This window comes from Lemur catta, chromosome 4 (genome assembly GCF_020740605.2).
Source record: "Lemur catta isolate mLemCat1 chromosome 4, mLemCat1.pri, whole genome shotgun sequence".
Taxonomy (NCBI): Eukaryota; Metazoa; Chordata; class Mammalia; order Primates; family Lemuridae; genus Lemur; species Lemur catta.
In genome coordinates, this window is record NC_059131.1 from 32,539,135 (window position 1) to 32,565,315 (window position 26,181).

Consider the following 26,181-nt stretch of genomic DNA (forward strand, 5'->3'; position numbering starts at 1 on the left):
AAAGAAAAAAAATAGGCAATTGAACCTCCCTCCTCACTGCCCGCCCCCTCCTCCCGCTTAAAAGAAAAAAAAAATTTTTTTAATGATGTCTGGAGTTGTCTTTAAAATACTTCCCTTAAGAGTAAAAGAAAAAAGAAAAGGATAGAAGAAGCAAATATGACAATAATTGTGGAATCTGGGTGATGGGTATATGGGAGTTCATTTTACTATTCTCTCTACTTTGTATGTGTTTAAAATGTTCATAAAGAAAAAAATTTAAATACTGGTTGCATTTTGATTTCACTGCTCACTAATGCAGCCTGACTTGGAGTTTGAAAAACACTGTATTCAGGCCGGGCGCAGTGGCTCACGCCTGTAATCCTAGCACTCTGGGAGGCCGAGGCGGGTGGATCGCTGGAGCTCCGGAGTTCGAGACCAGCCTGAGCAAGAGCGAGACCCCCGTCTCTACTAAAAATAGAAAGAAATTATCTGGCCAACTAAAAATATATATACAAAAATTAGCCGGGCATGGTGGCGCATGCCTATAGTCCCAGCTACTCGGGAGGCTGAGGCAGTAGGATCGCTTAAGCCCAGGAGTTTGAGGTTGCTGTGAGCTAGGCTGGCACCACGGCACTCACTCTAGCCTGGGCAACAGAGCGAGACTCTGTCTCAAAAGAAAAAAAAAAAAAAACACTGCATTCAATCATGTCAATAGAAATGCAAAGTAGACAGATCTACCAGGCTGTACCTCTGAGAGGTGGAGACCTGTTCATGGTAACATGGTTAATTGATTTCTCCAATAAACAGTTGCCCAAACTTCAAAACTTGCTGTTCTTGCTAAATCATTTTACATAAAATATTAAATATCTGAGATTGTAGCCATTGTAATGTAAGGCAAGGATTTTCATTTAAGACTGAAGTTTAAAAAGAAAGAAAAGTTTGTTTTCAAAATGCTGAGCTAAAAGTGTGATACTCAACACCCTGAATGAGAAATTCACAAGGCAGTTGACATTAATCTTGTTTCTCTTAGGTCAATTAACTTTTTTTCTGTTTCATAACAATTTATGATGAGTCACAGAAAATCAAAATAGAACTGATCATTCATAATTGTTTATTGGCCTTTTGGAGTCTCCTCCAAGTTTCACACAACACATTCAAAACAGTATAGAATCAAGTGATTGCCTTGAGTTTAAAAGCCCATTTTGCTCAAAAGCGTTAACGTACTTTAAGCAGAAGATTTAATATTAGCTGTGATTATGTTTTCTCTTAAGGCAACTTGTCTGATGAATCAAGGGCTTCTCCCATCTGTGACTACATTTTTCATATCCAAATTTATTCATGTATGTAATTCCCAGTTATTCAAATAATATTTTGCTCAGACCTTTGTTTGCACATAGCCAAGAGATTCTCATTACAAGTGGAGGTTCAATTTGTCATTGTTACACCCTTCAGCAACGCTTCTGTCAAACAATGATTCTTTCATAAGCACACAAACCAGGAAGACAGATGCAGGGTCATTTACTATAACAAAGTAACCAGTGTTGGCAACAAGGGGTTATTGCTGATATTTTCCCAGTGTTACCATGTGTGAAGGCTGAAAAGTTTATGTGTTTCCCACAGGGCAGATAGTGTCTGGATAAATCAATATAGAATAGTAGTCAAACATAATTGGCATTTCAAAGCACTATACAACTGAGTCCCTTCAAGACAGAAAATGGTTATAATCCTTATAATAGATGAAAATACACTTTAGGAAGTCTTTATTAAACAGTTATTGTGAATTTCTAAAATGTGACATAGGTCTCTTAATTTTCCTGGTTAACTGATTTTTTTGTATGGTTTTTTTTTAAAGAAACTAGAAAATGTTTTTATTTTCTCTGAGTAATAGATATGTGGAATTTCTCTTTTAGCTTGTGTCTCTGTAAGGGTTTAAAAACTATTTACCTTAGACACTTTTATGCATCTTGCCTTCTGATAATTTCGGTTTAATTGGGAGAGGGAGAACTAACATAGAGTATGGATTTTTCCATAGCATTAAGTTGGAAGACACTGATATTGCTATTGTTCTTGCTGCCCATCTTGCTTTCTTTTTACTTCTTCTAATAGATCCTGACCCCTGAACCCAGAGATGGACACATGACTAGGCTTGAGTAATAAATATATCACCCTGGTCAAAGTGATGATTCTGTAATAATCTCAGAAATGAGACCCAATCTGGCCTAATCAAAAATTTTCCCTAAAGAAGCTAGTAGGGAGGGTGTTTTGCTTTGTTAGATCTTGGATCTTGAAAGATGTGAAGACCTGCCTGCAGATAGCCTCTTCTCTACCATGTGTAGAGAGCCCATTTGCAATGGGAGATAATGAGGTCAACATACAGGAGAATACTGATAAGGGGGAGTGAGAGAGAGGGAGAGAGAGATTATGATGACCTACTTTGATTCCCTAGATGCAGCCAGACCTGAATTCCATTCTTGGATTCCCTAATAAAATGAGTTAATAAATTCTTGTTAATTCATTAACCCAACTTGATGAGGGTTTTTGTTATTTGCACCTGAAAGAGTCCTGACTGATGTAGAAATTGGCATGAAGAAATAAAGTGGTACAATATGCTTACTAAGGCTAGAGTTTTAGGGAATTTCTTAGAAAAAAATGTCAGGATGTTAGAGTATTTATTTACTTATTTATTTTTGGCCTTCACTAGTATTCTGGAAGAAAGGAACAAACTTCACTCCATGCTGAGCCATCTGAAAGCAGGAGAATGGCATCCAGACTTGTCCAGCAGTCCCCTCTCTAGTTGCCCTCGATCTCAGACCACTGACAGTCATATAAGCAAGGCATTGGAGAATTGCCAAGGCGGGGTTCTCTGACTTTGCTTGCAGTTGGTGTGAACAAAGTCAAGGAAGTGGGCATTGCAAGAGAAGATAACTGGAATCCAAGAGGAGTCAGGAACAACAGAGGGAAACCTTAAGATTCAAGTTGTTCCCAAACCCCTCATTTTCTGTACCCGTTGCCTAATAAAAACAATCATTTCCTTCTCTGTAAAGCACCATCCTCTAAGACCCATCTTAGAAACAAGTGACAGCTCCGTATTATGTCATCAGTTCATAGGTTGGGTTCTGGGGACACAGATTTTGAGACTCAGATTTGAGCACAGGTCTACTGGAAGGCACTCCAGAGAAGAATGTCTGTGAGGGATGAGGGACGCAGGATTAGGCAGAGGGAGAAGTTGAATCATGATGCAGTTGCAACTGAGGCCTTGATCTTACAGAAAGCTTTGGATCTGAAAAGACCATTCTAATTTATTCTGCCTTCACTTGAGGCAACTGGGCCTTTATACCCCCTCACTGACCAGTCATTGGCTGTGGACTGTCCTTAGGGAAGAAGCATGGCCTCGGGTCAGGCGAGGCTGAGGGAAGTTCCCAAAGAAGAACTTGAGCTGAGAGCCATCAACTGCCAACACTCCTAGCCCCTGAGCAAATGGGTATCTCAGTCCTAAAGGGGGAAATCTGGGTGGTGAACCACAGCATCCACTACACCACTCTGTTGTGTCACTTGACTTAGAGAAGTGTATTAAAGCTGTTAAGGTGAGACCAAGAGATAGAAATTGCAAGGACAGGGTACAGATACAGGGACCATGACTTGATGAGATTTTGACATTGGTTGCTACCTATTATGAACCCTAGTAATCAGATTGTCAGTTGACTAGAATTTTTTTTTTTTTTTTTGAGACAGGGTCTCACTCTGTTGCCCAGACTAGAGTGCAGTGGTGTCAGCCTAGTTCACAGCAACCTCAAACTTCTGGGCTCAAGCAATCCTCCTGCCTCAGCCTCCTGAGTAACTGGGACTCCAGGCATGTATCACCATGCCCGGCTAATTTTTTCTATATATTTCTAGTTGTCTGGCTAATTTCTTTCTATTTTGTTTTTTAGTAGAGACGTGATCTCACTCTTGCTCAGTGTGGTCTCGAACTCCTGAGCTCAAGTGATCCTCCCGCCTCGGCCTCCCAGAGTGCTAGGATTATAGGCGTGAGCCACTACCCAGCCTTGACTAGAGTTTTAAGGGAAATGTACTATCAGAGAAACTATGACCCTGTAATTTGCTCAAAGCCTTAGGCACTCCCTAGGCCCTCTGAATACACTAATAAGCATTCTCTTTAATATTGATTTCAGATACAGCCATGGTGAATAATGAACAAGAAAATCATTCCGTCAGGTAGAATTGTTACAGCCAGGTTGCAGACCAAGAAAATCACCCCAATTCCAGGGGAAGTCTTCATAAGCCCTGCCCAACAGGAAATGGTATGTGCTCTGGACTGACTACAACTACTGTTGATTATTTCCCCCTTTTCTCTTATTGTGATCACCTGGCTTGCTTTCTACCACTATGTAGTGGCTCTATTAGAATAGGTAAACTTGTAAGTTAGCCATAGGTTATTAGATCAAGATGAGCCATATCCAGGCCTGCAAATCACCCAGAAATGTGGTACACAGAACAGGATGTAGAAACAGTGTCTGTCTTGGGGTTGTCACTCACTGGAGAGTGAGTATTATGTTTTCGCTTGAGTATGGTTCAGTTGAATTATACTAAAGCACCTTTTGAATTACTTACAGAGAGAAAAATATGTGTTTATGGCTGCATGTTAGAAGTCAAAGGGTAGATGGCTTCAGCATGTTCTCATTCCACAATGTTTCCCCTGCATACATACTGATTCCAGTATCGCCCGCCGCCCCTGGTCACAGCAATCGGCATGTGACAAAGTCCTAGACTATGAGCAAATTCCATCCTTTTAGCTAGAGGATTGTTTTGAGGAGCCAGTTGGAATAATTCATTGGATTTTACTAACTACAGCTAGGAGGAAAGATGTCTGATCCTTGAGTCACATGCCATAAAAATGCGAATTAGTGATTGCTGATGGCCACTCTCCCTGACTGCACACAATCCCACAAAGAAACCTGTGTGTAGTAGGAGAATGAGGACAACACACAGAGAAGCAGAGCCAAGGAGTGGAGAGAGGCCTGATGACTTTCCTGGGGTTTCTATGTCCAGTTGTGCTTGAAGCCAAATGTACCCCTGGACTTCCCAGTTACATGAGCCCATAAATCACCTTTGTACTTAAGCTAGTATTTGAGAGAGGTTTCTGCTGCTTGCCCTAGAAAAAGACCTGACTTAATACCTGTTGAGTTTTGGATAGGATCACCATTCTCCCTGGCTTTTGATTTAATTCTTTGACAGCATGCTTCCTCTAAACATGAATAAGTGTTCATTCTTTATTATTTATGTTAATTAAGTGTTTTAATTACTTTTCTGTGTTCTCATCTTTTTTTTATCATTTTGTTGGTTATACCTTCATTATATTTTTTTTAAATGATGCACTAAAAATGATGAAAGATTAAAATATAACCAAGCTATACTCCAAAGTTTCAAAAAGAGGGAACAAGTCAAGAATAAGTGAACTTTTAAAAAATCGAAATTGAAACTAACATATCAAAAATATTCCACAGCAAACTAATGCAAGAGGTGAGAGAGGAACCCCCTAGAGCAAAGTTAAAACAGCCTGCTGACCAAGTGGCCTGGAAATAAGACTTTCAAAGATGAAAGTCTTATGCCAGGCGCAGTGGCTCACGCCTGTAATCCTAGCACTGTGGGAGGCCGAGGCTGGCGGATCGCTTGAGGTCAGGAGTTCAAGACCAGCCTGAGCAAGAGCCAGACCCTGTCTCTACTAAAAATAGAAAAAAATTAGCTGGACACCTAAAAATATATAGAAAATATTAGCTGGGCATGGTGGTGCATGCCTGTAGTCCCAGCTACTCGGGAGGCTGAGGCAGGAAGATTGCTTGAGCCCAGGAGATTGAGGTTGCTGAGAGCTAGGCCGACACCACGGCACTCACTCTAGCCTGAGCAACAAAGTGAGACTCTGTCTAAAAAAAAAAAAAAAAAAAAAACCGTGGAAGTCTTAATTAAATTCTATACCAGCCACTACCACTGTCTCCCCAAATATAATTAGGTGCTCTAGAGGGCTTAGTTTCTTCAACTTCTACAGATCTCATGACATACATGACATACATATTTTATATACACTCCCCAGAGGATTCCGTTGCATATCAAATTACAAATTGATTGTGCATATTACATAAATTCATAAGCATTTCATAAACTGGATTCTATTATTAACTGTATTTTATAAATGAGGAAACTGAGGTACAAAAGAATAAGTTGCTCAAGATCGTACAGCTATTAAGTGGTTGAGCCAGGTTTGAAACCCAGGTGGGCTGGTTGAAATGCCAGTACCACTACTGAGTACTGCTTGGAAATAATGGCCTTAATGCAAAGGCACAGCAATGATGATGACAACTGTAGGTGGGCCAGTAGAAGACATATTTGGGTTCTTTTGGGGTCTTTGGCTATTGTTCCTCTGAGGAATTTTTCCACCCCAGATTTCTCTCATTTCCAAACTCCTTATACTCGACTTAAAATCAGTACCACCCAATTTAGCATTTAATTATTTTCCTTTTTATTCTGTTAGTCTTGCCTTCTCAACTGTATCAGAACTTACTGAGAACTCAGGTCCAGTTTGACTTTTCCCCTGGCTTATAGCACCTGGTGCAGTACACTGTTATTTGTCGACCACATTTGGAAGTGCTGCATTGGCTTTAGAAACCCATTACTTGTGAATTTTAGATTCATTTAGGACTAAACTCATAAGATTTACATGACATGTGATAGGTTCCTGTCCTTTTGCAATTTTAGATGTTTAGCTAAATACTTCCTTCCTCCAGTCACATCAGATATCCTTTTGTTGACTTGCATCACTCAAAATTCACATTTATTTTGCCAGTCAAATTGGTGTGAGAATGTTCCCTTCCTGCAGTGGAAAGCAGTTCTTGAAAGATTTTCCTTTTGAGAAAGCTTACAGCAAGCTCTTTCGTCTTTGACTTTTGTTTGCTTCCTAGGAATGCCCATGCTGGGACAAAATTACTTTATCCAGATGCCAGTGATTGAAAAGACATTCTAATTATCTGTCAATGGTAAATCATAAAACTTGCTTGGAAATCCATTTGTTGGGCTTGTGAATGTTCAGAGGAAAGAGTGGTTTACCTAGTACTGCTAAAATAAGCCTGGTATTTGGAGCCGCTGTAGGCTTGATTGCATTGAATTATAAATTGAATCATTACTAACTTAACCTCTGGGAGGTTTTCAGTGATTGTTTTATTCAGCTTTACTGACTGCTGCCCATAGCAACTCTGGCAATGATTCCCCGAGCAGCACGAAGGGGCTGCCCAACACCGCTGCAGAAATTCATGACGGCTGCATTTGCCTGCAGAGTTTGGAAAGATCTAAGGTCTTTGGAGACTAGAAATGTGTTTTTTCCTTGTCTTAACTGGCAGTATGAGCCTCTGGCATTTCAAAGTGCAAGTCATTAGTGTCCACCAGGGTGATGTTAATCTGTCTGTGTTTCAGTCTCAGGACATTTTCCAGTTGCTTCTGCCACAACAATCTCTGCCATCTCAGTGCTTTTGATGTCCCTTGTGAATTCAGGAAGTTCTGCAGTGCCGGCAGGACTTCACAAAAACTGGTTGCTGACAGATCTTTCTTTTCCATCTTTCAAAGTCATCCTTAGAAAAGCCTCGAAGCTTGTTTAAAAGGTGGGGCTTTTGTTTGGCATTTTAAAATTTGAGCTGAGAGAAATCTCTGGTGTTATTGTTTTTAATTCTCAGTAGAAAGGAGATTCTTTTATTTTGAATTTAGGCCTTGAGTCATGCAGTCTGAGGAACTTAAACTGATCTTGATCACATTTGGGAGAAATACAAACTAGAGGAGGGAGAACAGAGATTGTGAGAAAGCAAACAAAAACAAGGCACTTGAATGGTTGGAAGGGACTCAGGAAAGCCAGAGGGCCCAGGTGACACTTGAAAATGGGTGTGAGGGGTGGGAGTTGTCAGGACGTCCTCTCCTCCTCCATTTTCCTGGAATGACTGAGCTGAACCTCCTGCTGTCTGAGCTGTGGTTGGTGAGGGACTAGAAGGGGGGAGGGTGTTCTCCTTTCATCATATCTTTCCAGACTCCCCAGTGTGCTAATATGACATGAAGCCAAACCAAACTGAAGAGCTGGCTGGCGATTGTTAAGAGCCTTGGCCTTTTTTTTTTTTAATCATCAGAAAAACCAGGGCTTGTAGGTGCTGGTAAAATGCCAGATTAATTATTCAGAAACAAGTGCCTGAGATTGGACCAAGTATTGTCTCATTAGCATGCAATGTCCATGCTGTAGTCTGGTTAGAAAAGCCACAGAGCCTATAGGAGGGGTTGATGGGAAACAAACCAGAAGAAAAATAAAACTAACTTTCCCTATATTGTATTGTAAAATCTCACACTAATAGAATGTCCCCTCTCCCCGATATAGCGTAGTCTCCAGTAATGTGCCCTGGCCCAGCCCTTGTTCTGGAATATGCAAGACAGTTATTCTACCAGCTCCTTTCATGTGTGCCCCTAAACTTGGCCTTCTTTCCTCATATAATCCATTGTGTCTGAGGCTAACCCTCCATTTACATTCAGATCTCACCTCTTCCTCTTTCAGCTAAAGGACTAACTTTGCTTCTGAAATCCTCTCTTCTTTCTCCTGCACCATTAAGTTCCCCCTCCCTGTTAAATGATCCCCATCAGCATGCATTCCCATTTTCTATTTAAAAAAAGCCAACAACTCTTTAGCTGGGCAGGGCAGCATATGCATCACATTGTTTGAGGTCAAGAGTTCCAGGCTGAAGTGCAAATGATCACATCTGTGAATAGCCACTGCACTCCAGCTTGGGTATTGTAGCAAGACCCATCTCTAAAGAAAATAAATAAATAAATAAGTGGGAAGAAAACCAAAAAACTCTTTCGACTCTACTTCTCCCTCTATTTTCCCCCTTTACAATGAAAGTCCTGAAGAGAGTTTTCTATATTGGTTTCTCCTCCACTTCATCAGTTTCCATTCCCTCTTGAACTTATTCCAATCAGGCTTTTGTCTCTACCATTCTACTTATGAATAACCTTCATGTAGCCAAGTCCAGGAATGATAAGTCTATTATACTGGATTTCCTCCTTTTTTCAACCTCTAAACATTGCAGTGCCCTAGGGTCCTTGGGTTTCTTCTCTTTCTATGATTCCTCCCTTGCCAATCTCCTCTAGTCTGTGGCTTTATATATCACCTTTATGATGATGACACTGAAATTCCTGTCTTACTTCTCCTCTGAGGTTCGGTCTTTAATCCCCACTTGGATGTTTAATAGGTACCTTCAGTCTCATATGTCCAAAGCAGAACTCTTCATCCCTACTCTCTCTGACCCAAACTGCTTCCCCTGCAGTCCTCCCTGTCTCCGTCAGGGCTCTTCCATTCTCCCAATTGCTCCAAGCAAAGTTTTGCTCCTAAAAATCGTCTTTTTCCTCCCCTCTCTCCCACATAATGCATCCAATCCATCAGTCTGTCAACTCCACCACAAAGGGATATTCCACTTCACAACACTTCTCACCACCTGATCGTCACCTCCCGCCACCGTCAGCTCTGACCTGGACTACTGGAATAGCCTCCTAACTGCTCAGCTGTAGTCTATTTCCATATGGCAACCAAAGTCATAGTTTAAAAACATAAATCTAATCATTTTATTCCCCTGATCAAAACTCTTTATGGCCTCTCTATCACACTTAGAACAAAAAGACCTTACCGAGGTTGCATGAGGTCCTACATGATGTGGCTCCCGCTCATGTGGCCGTCTCATCAACTTACTACTTGTTGGTGCCTGTTCCATGCACTGTAGACTTCCTGTGCTGGCTCCAACACTTGGAGTTTGTCTCTGAGATGACATAGTCCCAGTTTTCATTTGTAGCAGCATACCATTTATTGAGCTCCGATTGTGTGCAACCTAGTGTATCAGGTACTTTACATATATAAATTTTAATCCTAAGCATGACCTTGCAGTGTAGATATTACTGTCTCCTCTTTACAAATGAGGGAACCGAGGTTCAGAGAGGTTGGGTAATTTGTCTAAAATAGCAAAGCTAAACAGTGGTAGAACTAGAATTCACATCCACATGTCTGTGATTTTAAAGTCTCAACTCTTTCCATTGCATTATGCTACCTCTTTGTAGCCAGGATACCCCAGTGCTGACTTAATATTCTCAGTAAAAATTTCCTTTTTTTTTTTTTAGGATGGGGGGCTGGGTTTATGCCCTGGTGCTCATTATAAAGCTGACCTATATGCATTTGAAAGAGGCTGCTGAGGAAATTGACCCTGTTTATAAATTCCTTGGATGTCCAGAACAGAAGTGTGCAACAAAATACAGCATCTTTCTGCTGAGTGATGGGCACTGTAGGACTACAGAAAACAAGCCCCGGGAACAGCTGCCGTGAAGGTTCCCTTTTGTCTCCAAATGCTAATAGTTCTGGATTCAAAATCTTTTCTCTTTTTGACTGGACCCAGATATAATAAAACAAAAAACTTACAGCATATAATTTGGCATTTTACGGGTATGGGAGGCTCACAAAAATTTTGTTCTCCCTGACAAGGCTCAGCTAATTCTATCAAAATAAATCTCTGAAGGAAAAAAGCTTTCTTTTAAAGTCTATGAGAAGCCTTTTCAAGAACAAAGATAACATTTAAAACCGATATTCTGTGTATCCTCTTTTTCTTCTCTTTTTCAGAAGAAATTCTGCCCTTTTTGATAATAGAAAATAAGAAATGTCGGGGAAAAAATGTCAAAATTTGGCATGCTGTGAAGAGTAGAAATTTCCTCCAGCACGGTACTTGGAATTTTAGAGGGTTTGGGGCACAGATTGTGCGGGAGTCAGGTTTCCACGTGTATGTCCGTCCTTGGCCACTGCCCATGTCCGTGAGTGGCTTCACAGTATTTTTCTCACTCACCAGACCTTGACCATGAACAAAACCATTATGAGAGCCAAGTATTTCAACAGTGTCTTCAGCTGGTCTCTGTTATATTTGCTGTTAGGCTTTGTGGACATTTTTCTTTCCTAAATGTGTTTGATCAGAGATGTTTTCCTTGCAGATGGGTCACCCAGCAAAGTGAAGTAGGCAAGCTGAATTTTGTATGTATGTTAGTGAAGCCACATTTACTGTGTATGTGTTCACCATTATGCTAGGTGGTATGAAGGCTACAGTGAGAAGAGAAAGAGAGCAAAAACACATTTATTTTTTATTTTGTTATTTTTAAATTTTTGAGACAGAATTTTAATCTGTTGCCAGGGCTGGAATGCAGTGGCATCATCATAGCTCACTGCAACCTCCAACTCCTAGACTCACACAATCCTCCTGTCTCAGCCTCCCGAGTAGGTGGGACTACAGGTGCATGCCACCATGCCTGGCTAATTTTTTCTATTTTTAGTAGAGATGTTGTCTTGCTTTTGCCCAAGCTGGTCTCAAACTCCTGACTTCAAGCGATCCTCCCACCTCAGCCTCCCAGGGTGCTACAGGCATGAGCCCCCATGCCTGGCCCCAAAACACATTTATTGAGAGTCTATTATGTGCCAAATAATTTAAGCTACATATATAATTTCATAATATATAGAGTAAATATTATTCTTCATGGTCAGAGAAGAAAGGAGGCTCTGAAAGATTAAGTGACTCACTCTTAGACAAGCTAGGGAATGGCGGAGCTAGAATTGAAATCTAGAGCTATCTAATACTACCCCCCTTTTCATTATACTACACTGGCACAAAATTAAAGTTGAGATTCCATTCCAAGAAAATGCCAAATTTGCCAAATGGTGTTGATAAATTCTGAAGGAATTTGGAGAAGAGGAGGAACTAAAAGTGTTCGGATTACCAAGGAAGGTTTCATGGAGGAGGTAGGATAGGGGCTGGGCCTCAAAACCTGGGAATGAGCAGGAAGGAGAGTCCTAGCGGATGAGGGGAATTACAGGCTGGGAACCAGAATGAGAAAAGAAGAAGAGGGGAATTACAGTAGCATGTGAGGGGTGAAAAGGTCATTGCTCCCACTACTGCTAAGGGTGTGTTCAGAAAGCAGGAGATAAGGATGTGCAGGTATTAGGACCAGATTGTAGAGCACTTTCAAAGCTAGGCAGAGTTGTAAGTAGAGAGATTTGGAGAAAAGGTGGTGCAATGGACTGAATGCTTCTGTCCTCCCCAAAAGTCATATGTTGAAATTTAATTTCCAATGTGATGGCATTTGGAAGTGGGGCCTTTGGGAGGCAATGTGGAGCCCAAAACAATGAGATTAGTACTCTTATAAGAAGAGGCCAGAGAGCTAATTTGCCCCTTTACACCATGTGAGGATATTATGGGAAGTTGGCAGTCTGAAATCCAGTAGAAGGTCCTCACCAGTCAACTCTAGAATACAACCATTCTTTCAGCCTAATCTCAGACTTCCAGCCTCCAGGACTGTGAAAAACACATTTGTGCTATTGATAAACCAACCAGTCTATGGCGCTTTGTTATAGCATCCCAAACTGACTAAGGTGGATAGGACATGTGCCTTCTAAAGGGGAAAATTTTGCAATTATTATAACTGAACATGATAGAATTCTCAGTGTATGTAAATCCTCTACATACATTGGGACATGTAAATCATAATTTTGTTTTGTTCTGCAATATAGTAAAAATTACAAGCTACTCTTCAGAGAGAAAATAAAAGACATATGACTATGACCATTTTGACATAAGTGCTCGACAGGACCCTCAATCCACCATCACCAGTGTCCCAGAGTTAAGAGAAACAAACGTGTCTACCTAGCAGACAGTGATTTGTCAGTACCATGGACAGCGATACAGTGGTGACATGCTACATCTGCAGGCAGAGAAGTTTAGACTTAATGTAAGGTAGTAGATCTTTCATATCAAACTAATAGAGTGGAATCTTGCAGTGACTTTCAAAGGTTAATCCTTTTACCAAGGTTTCCTTTTTTTTGTATTCCCACCAGGGACAGGAGAGCCCTAAATGTGCTCTCTCTGGGGACTTGGTGTACAGATATACACATATGCATACATGAGCACACAGACACACAACTCAAAACTTTCAGAAAATGAAAACTGAGTCTTCTTACAAAGACTGAGGATCCTAGATGAAGAAAATAGGGAGATTTTAAAGTGGCAATTTTGCCCTTTTGTACTCAGTCTTCCCTAAGTACCGATACGTGAAACTAAGTTGGCTATGATGTTGAGCATCCTGAGATAAGCCAGTTCTCCCTGGTCTGAGGCCCCTAGCTTACCTTCGCTGAGGCTGAAGATGCAAAACAACAACAACAACAACAAAAACTGCAGAGCCTAGGTGGCCTAATTCTAAGCCCACGTGTTGAGGGTTTTTGGAGGGCGGGTTCATTTGTTTGTTTGGTTTGGTTTCTTAGGTCTCATTTGCAAACTTCTTGACCAGGCTTAGCTTGAGGTTGGGAGTAAATAACATCTCAGGGGCTGGAGCCAGGTAGTATTCTTTGCTGAAAGGTGTAAAAGAAAAGGATGGAAAGAGGAGTGTAAAGGGATTTACAGTCTCTAAAAGGTATTTGCAGCACATCTCCTTAAAAAGAAGGAGGGGGACAGTTCTGTCCCTGAGGGCATTATCAGTTCTGCTATAATTGAAAACATTAACACAATTCTGATTGGACTACTTTCTGATAATAAATCTTCAATGGATAATGCAGCATTATTGTTCTGAGTCTTTAGCATGGCATTCCTGGGATCTCCTTCCAGTCTTTACTTCCAAGCTGACATCACACCCCCTGGAAGGTTCTACTTCTTTCATCTAGAGCTTTGTGCCAACCAGACCTTACGGACCTCCCTGCCATAGTTCTTTCTTGCTGTCCCCTCTGGCTGTCACGCTCTACGCACACCACACTTTTGTCTCTTCCTGAAGATTTTATCCACCTTTTAAGCCCTTTGTTTTCATAGGTTTTTCCTAAACCTTCAACTAAATAGGGGGCTTTAAGGCACCTGTACTGCGTGGCTTTGCATGTTGGCACTTTGTGCATTTGGATTATCTCTCTTGCACTAGATTGTAAAGTCGTTGAGAGCAGTAATTGTGACTTACGTTGTATGTCTGTTAGGAAAATTTTGTGTATCAGGCTATGCTTGCCTACCAGTTCTTCAGTTAGACCTTCAACACAGACTGTGAAGGCTGAGAACTTCTTAGAAGTGCAATAAAAACAGACAGGACCTGAGGGGATTGCCACCAGTCACCCCCTTCCTTTCGCCCCTCTTGAATTCCTTTGTAGCAAAGAGACTGCAGTGTTGGCATCCTCATTTAATCATCACTGTGGTTTTTAAGGCTCTTAAAATTAACTTTACCCTAATGCTTTTGTAAAATGCCACTTGACAACAGTGTACAGGTATTTTACATAACTACTGTATACCCGAGGTGTCTTCAATAGAATGTAGTGATCAAAATCCAGATCATAATTATATCCCGTCAGTATTTCCATTATAAGCTCCTCTCTGGAAAGGTTTGTTACTCATTTGTTTAATTTGTATCAGGCTTCAGCCTGACATGCAAGTTCTCAGTCCTGCCATAGTGTAGGAATCTTTTTCTGCCTCAAAACATACATTTTAATCAGTACAGCAGTTCTGTATGTGGACTACGGTGTTTCTCTGCAGGGGAAGCCAACTCGTTACCCACACTGGACATTTATATCATACCATTTTTCCTTCTGGGGGCAACTCTGGTGGTTGAGGCTGTGGCATTGCTCAGGATCCCCTGTAAGCCATCCTATGGATCGGATGTCATCCCTGAACACAAGTGACCCCAACCCAAGGGCTCTCAGGAACGTGAGCCACTTGTGAGTGTTTCTCACCCACAATCTTCATGTTAACGTGCTAAAGACAAGGGAACCTCCAGACATTTCCTGGACAGGATGCCTGGCCTCTTTTCTTTTGTTACCTGCTGACCTGGGCTAGCAGTGAAACCTTAGGAAAACTGGAGGCTCTCTGAGACGCCTCTCCAGGAGTCAGTCTTTCATTTTCTTTCCACTGTGTTTTCCTAGACCTTTGGAGGCCCAAGTTATTGTCCCTTCACTGCTCCTAATTCTGAGTACTTTATGCTTTGCAGGGTCAGAGAGTAAGGAGGGAAGTTCTTTTTTTTTTTTTTTTTTGAGACAGAGTCTCACTCTGTTGCCCAGGCTAGAGTGCCATGGCATCAGCCTAGCTCACAGCAACCTCAAACTCCTGGGCTCAAACAATCCTTCTGCCTCAGCCTCCCAAGTAGCTGGGACTACAGGCACATGCCACCATGCCCAGCTAATTTTTTCTACATATTTTTAGTTGTCCATATAATTTCTTTCTATTTTTAGTAGAGACTGGGTCTCGTTCTTGCTCAGGCTAGTCTTGAACTCCTGAGCTCAAACAGTCTGCCCGCCTCGGCCTCCCAGAGTGCTAGGATTATAGGCGTGAGCCACCATGCCTGGCTGATGGAAGTTCTTATAGGTCTATTTTAGGGTCAAGAACATTTCCCATACGTGCTCTTCTCTTTTATCCCAATCCCTATTCCCTTATGACATTCAATTTGTTTTTAGACATCTTTAGTGGATTTTTACCTTCTTTATCTTTACATTGAGTTTTCCGGGGACATCTCTGTGACATCAGAAGATAGAGGCAGGGACTGAAAGAATAGAGAGAAGATAAAATTAAAGTGGGTTCTATTGATTGTCACAAGATTGCTGTGGGAATTCCTTCTAGAAAAAATTCTACTTAGAAGCTTTTTGCTTTGGGGATTCTACCTAAAGACTTGCAGTGTAGCTCAGGCCAATTACTTATTTCCTGTTTCCTCAGGTGTCATGGGAGGGGATTTATTATTTAATGCACTCAACACACACTTACTGAGCAAGCAAGATAGATACAGATCTTTTCCTTATGCTGCTCACAAGATAGCTATAGTAATAAACAATTGAACAAGCATTGACAATACAAAAAAGGAAGCATAGGTCCAAAGGAGCTCTAACTGGGAAAAGCTTAAAGGTAGTTTTCCAGAAGAAATAGGTTATTTGGCAAGAAGGAGTACGAACAATCCAGGTCAAAGTCCTGAGGCTAAGAGAATCTGATCTGCAATGGTTTACGTAGCGTATTGGATACTCAGGGCAGAACCTTTTAAATGCCCCTTCTCTATTCAACAAAATTATTTAGTAATAATCATAAGATAAAATAAACTAATGGCCAGAAAAAAATGCAGATAGTGAAAAATTTCTTTTATTTAACATTGCCTGTAAAAATTTAATTAAAATAAAATAGATATTATAACACAAAAAGGGAAAAATAAACAATATTACATTATAAATTCATAAATGTATTTTTTGCGAAAAGGGAAAATACTGACACCTACTTATTGGTCTGTAGCTGAATGAATAACATTACAGTTTCTGTTTTTGAGATTTAACTTCTGCATATTTGATGTTACCAAAACTGCTATTCTTTGCATATTCCCATTTGGCAATCAGTATAGCTGTATTTGTTTATCCATGTTCACTCATAGTTGAGCAAAGAGCATTTTTATTAATTTTAATTTTGAAAAAAGTTTCTCTCACATGAAGCAACAAATATGCAAATAATTAGAAAAAGTTTTAAAAACAAGGATAAGTTTGGTGGAGATTCATAAAAATTTCATTTCATAATAAATTCCAGAAACTACAGTACTATTCATGTCTTTTTTCCCCTCAGGACTGACTCTAGAGACATTTCAAACATTTCCATTTGGAGCTTTTGTGTTTAAAATCATATTTCTTAGACTTCATAACCATTGTAGTGTTATTGTTATTTCAAGTCTACCGTCAAGGGATGTTGGTACTTTGTACATTTGGATGATCTTTTCTTCCACTGGAATATGTAGTGGACTACATATCCACAAAAATATGTGGTATGGCAGGAGTTGAAAACCTGAGAGCAAGAATGATTTCAAACTGTTATAAACTTACTCTTGAAAGAAATGCATAGAACTGAGTGCATATGCATGGGACAGTATGACTCCGTGATTGATTGAGTGTTCCAAATTAACTTTCACAAAGAATATGATGTTTATTAAGGGATAAATAATAAAATTGGACTAATTTGAAGGTTGCATATATTTTATTAAAGCTCAACAGTAACTGCAGCAATTATTTAGAACTTAGACATTTGAAAGATTTTCTTTTTTTTTTTTTAATCAAAGCCTTTCCAGCAAAGACGATCAGGGACACGCCTTGTTCAACAACAAGTTGGATTTATTACTCGCTGCATTGAGGGAGAACACACACCAGGGGGATACATGGGATGTCTCAGAAATAGGATGTTAGAATTTATTTGGCTTGGCTTTGGGCTTTGGTTGGATAATTTGGGGGAGGGTCTAAAGAAAGCAGGGACTTCTTCTGGATTGGATGCTGTTAGAAAGTGGAGAAAATTCCATGATTTGGTATTTCAGTACATCTGATCTATAGTGGGGAAGACTAGAGTGAGGCTAAGTCTGCAGACAGTTCTCACATTCCACTCTTGGTCCACCACTGCTGGTCAGTTTGAAGAATGAGTAGTTCATTTTGCTGGATCAAACGGCGAAGGAAATGGAGAAGTAGATGACAGAAGTTGGTCACCAAGGGCCTCATCAGTCAAATTAAGGCAATTAAACTACATCTTAAAACTATGTGGAATCGAAAGGTTTTAAGTGAAGACTATCAGATTTGTATTTTAGAAAAATCCCTATGTAAGGAGAATGGATTGGGGAGCAGGTTAAGACTAGAGGAATCTTTTGGGGTAATTCATACAAGAGATAATAATGCATAGAACTAAGGCCTGGAGAGATGAGGACAGATTTGAGAGCTGGATGAGAGGTAGAGTGGATGCGCCTTAGTGGTTGACAGGATATAGATGCAGGGGACTCAAGGATGGCCCCTACCTGAGCAGCAGGGTAGTTGGTAAGTCTATTCTGTAAGCCAGGGAACACTGAAAGAAGACAGGGTTTGGGCTGAAGTGGGGAAATGATGAGCTCAATGTTGGATATGCTAAGTTTAAAGTCCCCATGAGCATCCAAGTGGAGGTATCTACTAGGCAGAGGGTAACAAATTCAGTATCTCAGAAGAGATCTCCCAACTGGAGAAACATTAATTAATTTGAAAACTGTTTTTTCTGTATTTATTATACTAATGCCATCCATAGTCCTCATGGCAATATAGCAGTGAACAAAACAAAATTCCTCTTTAATGACAAATAAACAAGCAAATAGTACATCAGATGGTGATAGAAAAAGCAGAGAGAGGGATAGAGGGAATTAGTAGGAGAGAGTCTGAAATGTAAATTGAGATTTATTAATAGTTCCATGGCTCCAGGAATTTGTGAGAAATGTAAATTCTCAGGTCCTCAAGAAAAGTTAGGATCCAGTCTCTAGTGGTGTGGTCCCGTCTGTTTAGATCCACAGCAGGGTCTATTCCAGTGTTTGCCAAACTCCCCAAAGCAGAAGAATCAACTGGGTGCTTGCTAAAAATATCTGTATTCCTGGGTCCCACCGCAGACTCACTTACTTATAGTTTCTTTTTTTTTTTTTTTTTTTTTTGAGACAGAGTCTCACTCTGTTGCCCGGGCTAGAGTGAGTGCCGTGGCGTCAGCCTAGCTCAGAGCAACCTCAAACTCCGGGGCTCGAGCAATCCTCCTGCCTCAGCCTCCCGAGTAGCTGGGACTATAGGCATGTACCACCATGCCCGGCTAATTTTTTCTATATATATGTGTTTTCAGCTGTCCGTATAATTTCTTTTCTATTTTTAGTAGAGACGAGGTCTCGCTCTTGCTCAGGCTGGTCTCGAACTCCTGAGCTCAAACAATCCGCCCGCCTCGGCCTCCCAGAGTGCTAGGATTACAGGCGTGAGCCACCACGCCCGGCCACTTATAGTTTCTTAAGGAGGGGCCTGGGAATTTGTGTTTTAATATGTTCCTGAGGGTATTTTTGTCCATAGGGAAGTTTGGGGAACACTGATTTCTTCCTTTTCTTTAATGGGAAACTTTATATTAGATGGATAATTTAATAAGTGGCTTAAGGATACATGGCTAGTGTTAAAGTCTCTCTGACTTCAAATGCCAGGGATAAGAAGGTAGGAATAATCCAAAGACAACTTTTTAAAGCTATAAGCCTTTCATCTGTGATAGCAGTCTCCCCCGCAACCCCACTTCACTCTTTTCAATAATGCTCGATGTCTCCTCTGGCATCTGTTGACAGGTGTACACTTGCTCCGGGAGCAATTTGGAGCCAGGACACAGCAGCAGTTTCTCCACTAGCTGAGTTGAGAGCCTGGCGAACTCGCTTTTTCCCACCCGCTTTTGTGGGACCAGTAGCTATTAGAGACCTCCACCTCAAAAGTGTGACTTCTCCTCTCATAGACTGAAACCACCAGGAAGCAGATTCTGAGATGAAGTCTAGCAGTCAGTTGATTTATTGGGGAGTATTCTCATGATCGGTACCTACAGATGCAAGTAAAAGAAATTAGATTCAGGTCGAAGGAGAAGTTGAGTTGTAATACCATCCCAACAGAGGCCTCAGGTGACCCTACAGGGAACTCTTCTGGCACCAGGATGACCCAGAGTTGTTCCAAGTTGGCTGATCTTAGTACCCCCATATTAATCAATAATCTGATGCCAGCTACCTCTGGAAGGAAGTCTGACCTTACCAGAGGCAGTATTCTCCACTCAAGGCAATCTCCCTATGGGACTAACAGCTGAGGGCCAAATCCAGTAATACTCCCAGCAGCCGGGGGAATATGTCCTCCATTCCTAAAGGTGGACCACAGCATCCACTCCAACTCACCAAAGTTGTGGAGGCTCAGCCAAAGTTAAGATTTTAGTGCAAATGGCTGTTTAGCCCTTTCCATCCATTTCTCATGATTTATGAGTTCATATTTGCTCATCTAGTCTTATTTCAGAATATGACAGATCTTCTACTGTAATTGAAGTGCAAAGAGGAGAGGTGTTATCTGGAAGAATAAACCATCTGACTATAAAAAAGGGGAAATTGTCCAGTGGTACAAGATTGACCCCATCGTTGCAGTTGATTGGTTTACAGTGGGGAGAACATCAGACCCACAAGATGGATCCACTTAAGGTTCCTGAGAATGGCTGGTAGGCAGGTGCCACATTAGTTCCGGGTCAGATTTAAGGTTCATAACTAGTTCCTCTTCCAGCTACCGGACAACTCTTCTCTTAGACATATTCTGCAAGCATCAGGGGAAAAGCGAAGAACATGCTGTCATACCTTGACTGGCCACATTCTCACAGCTGGTCCTCAAAGTCCTACTGTTCTAATCGCAGGGCCCCCAGTGTGAGCCCAGAGATGAGAAAGAGGAAGAAAATATCTTTTTACAACAATGATAATAATCCCCAATCTCTGCTCACCCTGGAGGCTTATTTTGAAAATCACAGTGATTTAACTTGTTAGCAGTTTAATTCACTTTTAAAAGATTAACCAGACTAATTATTCATCAGATTTCACCATCTTTGTCAGCCTCAATAAGGATCTTTTGTTACGATGATTAATGTGTTTTAATTGTACCTTCTCTCAGAGCAATAATTCGATCGCACAGTATTTGCCGAATCTATGGAAATCTTGGAAATGCTTTGACAGCTGAGCTATTCTTGGGAAATGAAAGTAAAGGAATATATGTAACTAACAAAAAGTGTTTTATAGCATATCATTAATATGGATTTTTTTTCCTCCCTGACAGACCTTGCTCTACTTCAGTCCATGAAGCCACTTGCGGTACAATTTGCCATCTAGGAACATCAAGGGGCGCAGATCAATTAATACAGGTGACTAGACTTTCTCCAGGTGGTGTTAAACCTATGCTAGTCATAGTAATAACCGTAGCAAATATACCCAGGTCACAGGGAAAGTTAATCAGCCAGCCAGTATCCATAAATTATCATCCAATTAAGACACTGGATCCCATGTGGACCATTTTATTTTCTACCCAATGCTTGATCTTCATTCATTTAACATCAAAAAGTGTGTGTAGAACCTGATAAAGAGATGAATTTTATGTGTCCAATACTAATTTCAAGCTTAAAATGTGGCTTAATATTATTATTTTTTAAGGCACAAGTGATTCTAAAAGCTTTGGAGTCAAACAGATCTTGAGTTTATTCTTGGCTCTACCACTTATTAGTTAAGAGACCTTGAGGGAAATTCGCAGTGCCTAGCCTCCCTGGGCCTCAGTTTCCTCATCTATAAAATAGGTATAATGATATCCACCTTATAATGAGGATTAAAATGAGGCATTGCATGTAAGACCCAATACACCACCTGGACTATAGTAAGCATTCAATAAATTATTTTTTGAAAAACTATAGGCCTCTATAATTTAAGAAAATCATATGTACAAGGGCATTTCTGATGATCACAATAACCCCAAGACAAGTAGGAAAGGTGTGCTACCGTTGTTTTTAGTTCTTTGTTTTCAAACGGGAAAACTGGGCACAGAGAGATGTGGTATCCTTGGTAAACACATCATGTGTGTTCAACTAACTGCTCAATCGAGCACAAGTGTGCTCTGAAACCCACAGATGCTCATTTCCATTCCAGTGCTTTTTCAACAGCAACCTTAGAGGCACCAAGGCTCTGGGTTGAGAACAGAATAAGTAATTCATTATTTGTTGACAAACATTAGCCCTGCTGTTGTGATTACATTATCAATAACAGCTAACAAAACCAGGCAGAACCTCATTTAATTCATACAGCAAGCCTAGGAGGTAAATATCACTATTACCCCCATTTTATGGCTGAGGACACTAAGGCTTAGAGATATTAGATAACTTGCTTTGACAGATTCAAACCCAGGTCTGTCTGACTCCGGTGTCTGTGTTTTAACCATATGCTATTCCACCTCCTGTCAGTCGTACTTAACAAAATGCTGTGTTTTTGATTTTTGGGGGTTTTTTTGAGACAGAGTTCCACTCTGGATAGAGGGCACTGGTGTCATAATAACTCACTGCAACCTCAAACTCCTGGGCCCAAGTGATTCTCCTGCCTCAGTCTCCTGAGCAGCTGGAACTATAGGTGTGCACCACCTCACTCGGCTAATTTTTTCTATTTTTGGTAAAGGCAGGGCCTCGTTATTGCTCACACTGCTCTCCAACTCCTGACATCAGTGATCCTCCTGCCTCCACCTTCCAGAGTGCCAGGATTACAGGTGTGAGCCACTGTGCCTGACCCAAAATGCTGTTTTAAAAAGGGAGTGTTTTAAGTGAGACATACGAGGTTTAGATGGTAACCAATTACTATGTTTTAAAATACTGTCCTAGTGCTTCAGACACCATAACTCAAAATTTTCTTTAACCTCCAAACCAGAGGTTGGGAAAACTGCTGTCCCTTCACTTGGGCATCAGCACTGATTGTGAAAACATTAGAAAGTAAATTCTTCCTTGCCTATTCGTAGTACACATTTGCATAGTGAAGGCTCTGAGAAGTGCTATGGTTAAAACGAATTGTGTTAAGCTTGATTCCTCAACTTATTCAATCACAGAACCTTCTTTTTAGTTATAATCATTAAGAACCTATGGGAACCCATTTAGGTTCAGTTAAATAATAATCATGGCCAAATTTATTTAGCACTTAATATATATCCTATATCCCAGACTGTTCTCAGAACTTCACGTGTATTCATTCACATTACAATAATCTTATGAGGCAGGTAATTTGCAGCAGAATCTTATGAGATATTAAGCAACTGTCCCATGACCACAAACTAGTAAGTGGCAGAGCCAGACCTGCATTGAGGTTGTCTCTCTCCAAAGCCTGTGTTCTCTCAGCTTCCCTGGAAAAGCTGATTAGGTCATACTTGAAGGTATGCTATGTTTTCTCCTAATTTAAATCTGGAATAAATATGTTACACCAAATTGCCATTTGATTACATTGACCCAACCAAGGGCAAAAAAACCTGGCAAAACCAATTCTCTGAATCAGGCACTCAAAATGATCAAATTTATCCAATCTTAGTAATTACAACTATAGTGTTGTTTAATTCTCAAACACTTTCATTTCTTCCAGTTATAGACATCTACTTATATTTCCTATCAGAAACAGAAGGAACATCCTCTTAACATCATATCTCTTCCCAGGTAATGATCACTTTGATTTTCCTCCAGGCCAAATGGATCAAGATCAGACAGATAAGAATTCTCACTGGAAACCACCAGGTGATCACCCATCTGAAATAGGAAAGATATTTTCTCCAGCAAGGCAAAAGGCATGAGAATTTTCTTTTCTTTTTTGTTCTTTGCTTTTCCCTTTCTTACTTTTCTTTTTTTTCCTTTTGTTTATTCAGTTTTAGGTGAAGTAGTGACTTGTGGGATGACCGAATTTGGTCCTCATGGATTTAACAGAAGATACCCTCACCTAGAAGAAAGACCAGGAGAAAAGGCAGTGGCCCAAAAGGTACAGAAACCCCAAGAAAGCTTTCAAGTATAATATTATTGTTGCCTTTTCTTTTGATCCTCTCTCCCTATAGAGTGGCTTTTTTTTTTTAAAGCATACTTTTCCAAGTTGTTACATTACCAAATTTGCACTGGTTTCTTTATCCTTGTCATCTAAAGACCACCTTGTCGGTGGACGGTGAACTTTTTCTTCATGCCAGGCCTGCTGTACTGTCTAATGTCACAAGTGTCTGCTCACATTAGCTCCCGGAGACTGCAGAAGATTCCGCATGGGGCCTTTCCAGCAAGTTGATTTGACAGAATGAGTCCCCATGCTAGCTCATGGCACTTATCAGTTAGTCAGCCTTCCACAGGGACGAGAATTTAGAGTGCACCATATTCTGTTTCCAAATCAACTGCTGTCCCCTCAGGAAGCCGTGTGTTGCATTATTAAAAGAGATGCCTTCAACCATAGCACCATACTGAAACATTCATCTGCATTTAAAAAAAAAAAAAAAAAGGTGGGAGGGTTGGGGAGAGACAGCCAGTGCCCCAAACCCTTCACTGTGTTAACTCTTTCCACCCAGGTTTCATCTCCCTCAATGAACAGTGCTGTAACTTTTGTTTGTGAGCATGAACATTTGTTATATTATGAATATTACGTTTTTTCAAAAAAGAGTGCTTTTGCATTACTTTGGGCAGCTATAAAACATTCCCCTAAATTGTAAGATCTTGGGGCTGAGGTCCTCATATTCTGTGACCTGTCCTTTTCACTGAGCTCCCATTGCAAAGTTAAATTCAAAAGGTGTAGCTACCAGAAACAGCAATAACTTTGATTTACTTGTTACCTACCTCTCCCAGTTCAAATGAAATGAAAGAATTAGTTCTTCACTGAAAATGAACAGCTCTGAAGCTCAAACTTTCTTAATTATAACTTCAGATATTTCTAATTTTTGAAAAATATATGCCCATTTTTACTTTTATCTTTCCAAACGAGAAATTGACTAGATTGCTAGAGAAAAGGAGAGATCCTTTTTAAAGCTGCATGTTGATATAAATATGAAAATGGATTAAACTCTGCTTCCAATTTCCAAACATGTGTACTTCAATGAATATTAAATGGCAGGCCCCTATCACCATCATGACTTATTTACTCACCGGAGTTTTTATCAAAAAGGGACCGGAGTTGCCTATGGAGCGTGAAAGTCTCCTGTAATTGAGTTTAGAGTGGTAAATCCACTAAACAGGCCACGGCCCCAGAGACGCCCCCGAAACCCACCTGTCAGCTGGTGTTAGATCACAGCTTAAACAAGGCATGGCTGCCTGCTCCTGCTAAACACTGCTGTGGCCCAAAACAAAAAAAGAGAAGTCATTCCCCCGAGGATGAAGGAGGGCTGGGGGCAAATCGTGGGGGTTGGGCATACAGGCGAAAAACTCTCATCTAACAGCTGCCCAATGTCAGCTGGAATCATGATCTGAAACTCAGCTTGGGAGGGGAACTGGCTAGGGCCTCAATTGGTAAGGTGTCATTTCTTTATTTCAACATCCGTTATGTAGGAGCGTAATGGAGTGGACAAGAAGCTTTTTTATCATGACTGAGCCGTGGAAATCAGAGCCCAGAATTTCAGTGAGGATAAAGATAGAGCAGGCTTAAGACTGGTGCAGAAAGGCCTGCATCTGGAAATGGAGGGAAGCTTCCAGCTGAGATGTGCTGGATTGGCCATGTTCAGCTTGGGAGTATGAACGTTTTAAGCCACAGAGCCATCATGCATCCAATAAACACTTATTAATTGTTTACTAGGGCTGATTACTATATCTGCTGCTGAACGTATAAAGAAAAATAAGACATAGTCCTGGCCCTGAAAGAACTTAAAATGTAGTTGGGAAAACATACAGAGAAGTCAACTTAATGCAGTGTCAAGGGCTGCAGGAACAAATGTAAGTGCTAAAAATGGCAAGTTAGGAAGGCTTCTTGGAGAAAATGGCATTTAAGCTGGGTTTTTCAGAATGAGTGGGATTTAGCCAGGCAAAGGAGAAAGGTGGGGATGGTGGTAGGAATGAGAAGCTCTTGCTGTATAGAGGAGACACACTATCAAATGGGATAGAGGCTGGGTGCAGTGGCTCACACCTGTAATCCTAGCACTCTGAGAGGCCGAGGCAGGACGATCGCTTGAGCTCAGGAGTTCAAGACCAGCTCTGAGTAAGAGCAAGACCCAGTCTTTACAAAAAATAGAAAAATTAGCTAGGTGTGGTGGCATGTGCTTGTAGTCTCAGCTACTCGGGAGGCTGAGGCAGGAGAATCCCTTGAGCCCAGAAGTTGGAGGTTATAGTGAGCTATGATGATGCCACTGCATTCTAGCTGGGGTGACAGAGCGAGACTCTATCTCCAAAAAAAAAAGGGGGATACAGCATGGTGCCCTTACAAAGCTCCCAGAGGCTTGAGAGGCTGGGGCATGGGGATGGCACCAGAGAGGTAGAGAGAGAAGCCAAAGGCTGGAGGGCTTCAGCAACCTGGCCAACAAGTTTGAGGTTTGTTCTGAAAGCCAGTAGATTTAAAGCAGGGGAGTGATGTGGTCAGATTTGCCTTTTAGAAAGACTAGTTTCCCTGCTGTGTGTAGCGTCAGTTAAAGGGGGCAAAGCTGAGCAGGAAGGCCAGGAGGGAAGCAGTTACAGGAGTGTCTGAGAGAGAGGGTGATGGCCCAAACCAGGGAAGGGGCAATGGAAATGGAGTGGAGGGGACAAATTAAGAAATATTATGTGAAGGAATCAGCAGGACTTGGAAGGCAATTGAAAATGGGAAAAGAGGGAAGAATCTAGGATGGCTCCAAGGTTCCTGGCTTGGTTGTAGGATTGCTACAAC

At 41.0% G+C, this 26,181-nt stretch overlaps 1 long non-coding RNA gene across 3 annotated transcripts in view; it reads left to right on the forward strand.

Annotated features, from left to right (window-relative positions):
* The window catches only part of LOC123636863, a 38,093-nt gene that overhangs the window by 5,981 nt on the left and 5,931 nt on the right, over positions 1–26,181 (forward strand). For all 3 annotated transcript variants that reach the window (XR_006734688.1, XR_006734687.1, XR_006734689.1), the window contains exons 2-5: positions 4,149–4,277; positions 20,636–20,720; positions 23,028–23,105; positions 23,234–23,343. This is a non-coding gene — a long non-coding RNA (uncharacterized LOC123636863). The remainder of the gene's footprint in view (positions 1–4,148; positions 4,278–20,635; positions 20,721–23,027; positions 23,106–23,233; positions 23,344–26,181) is intronic.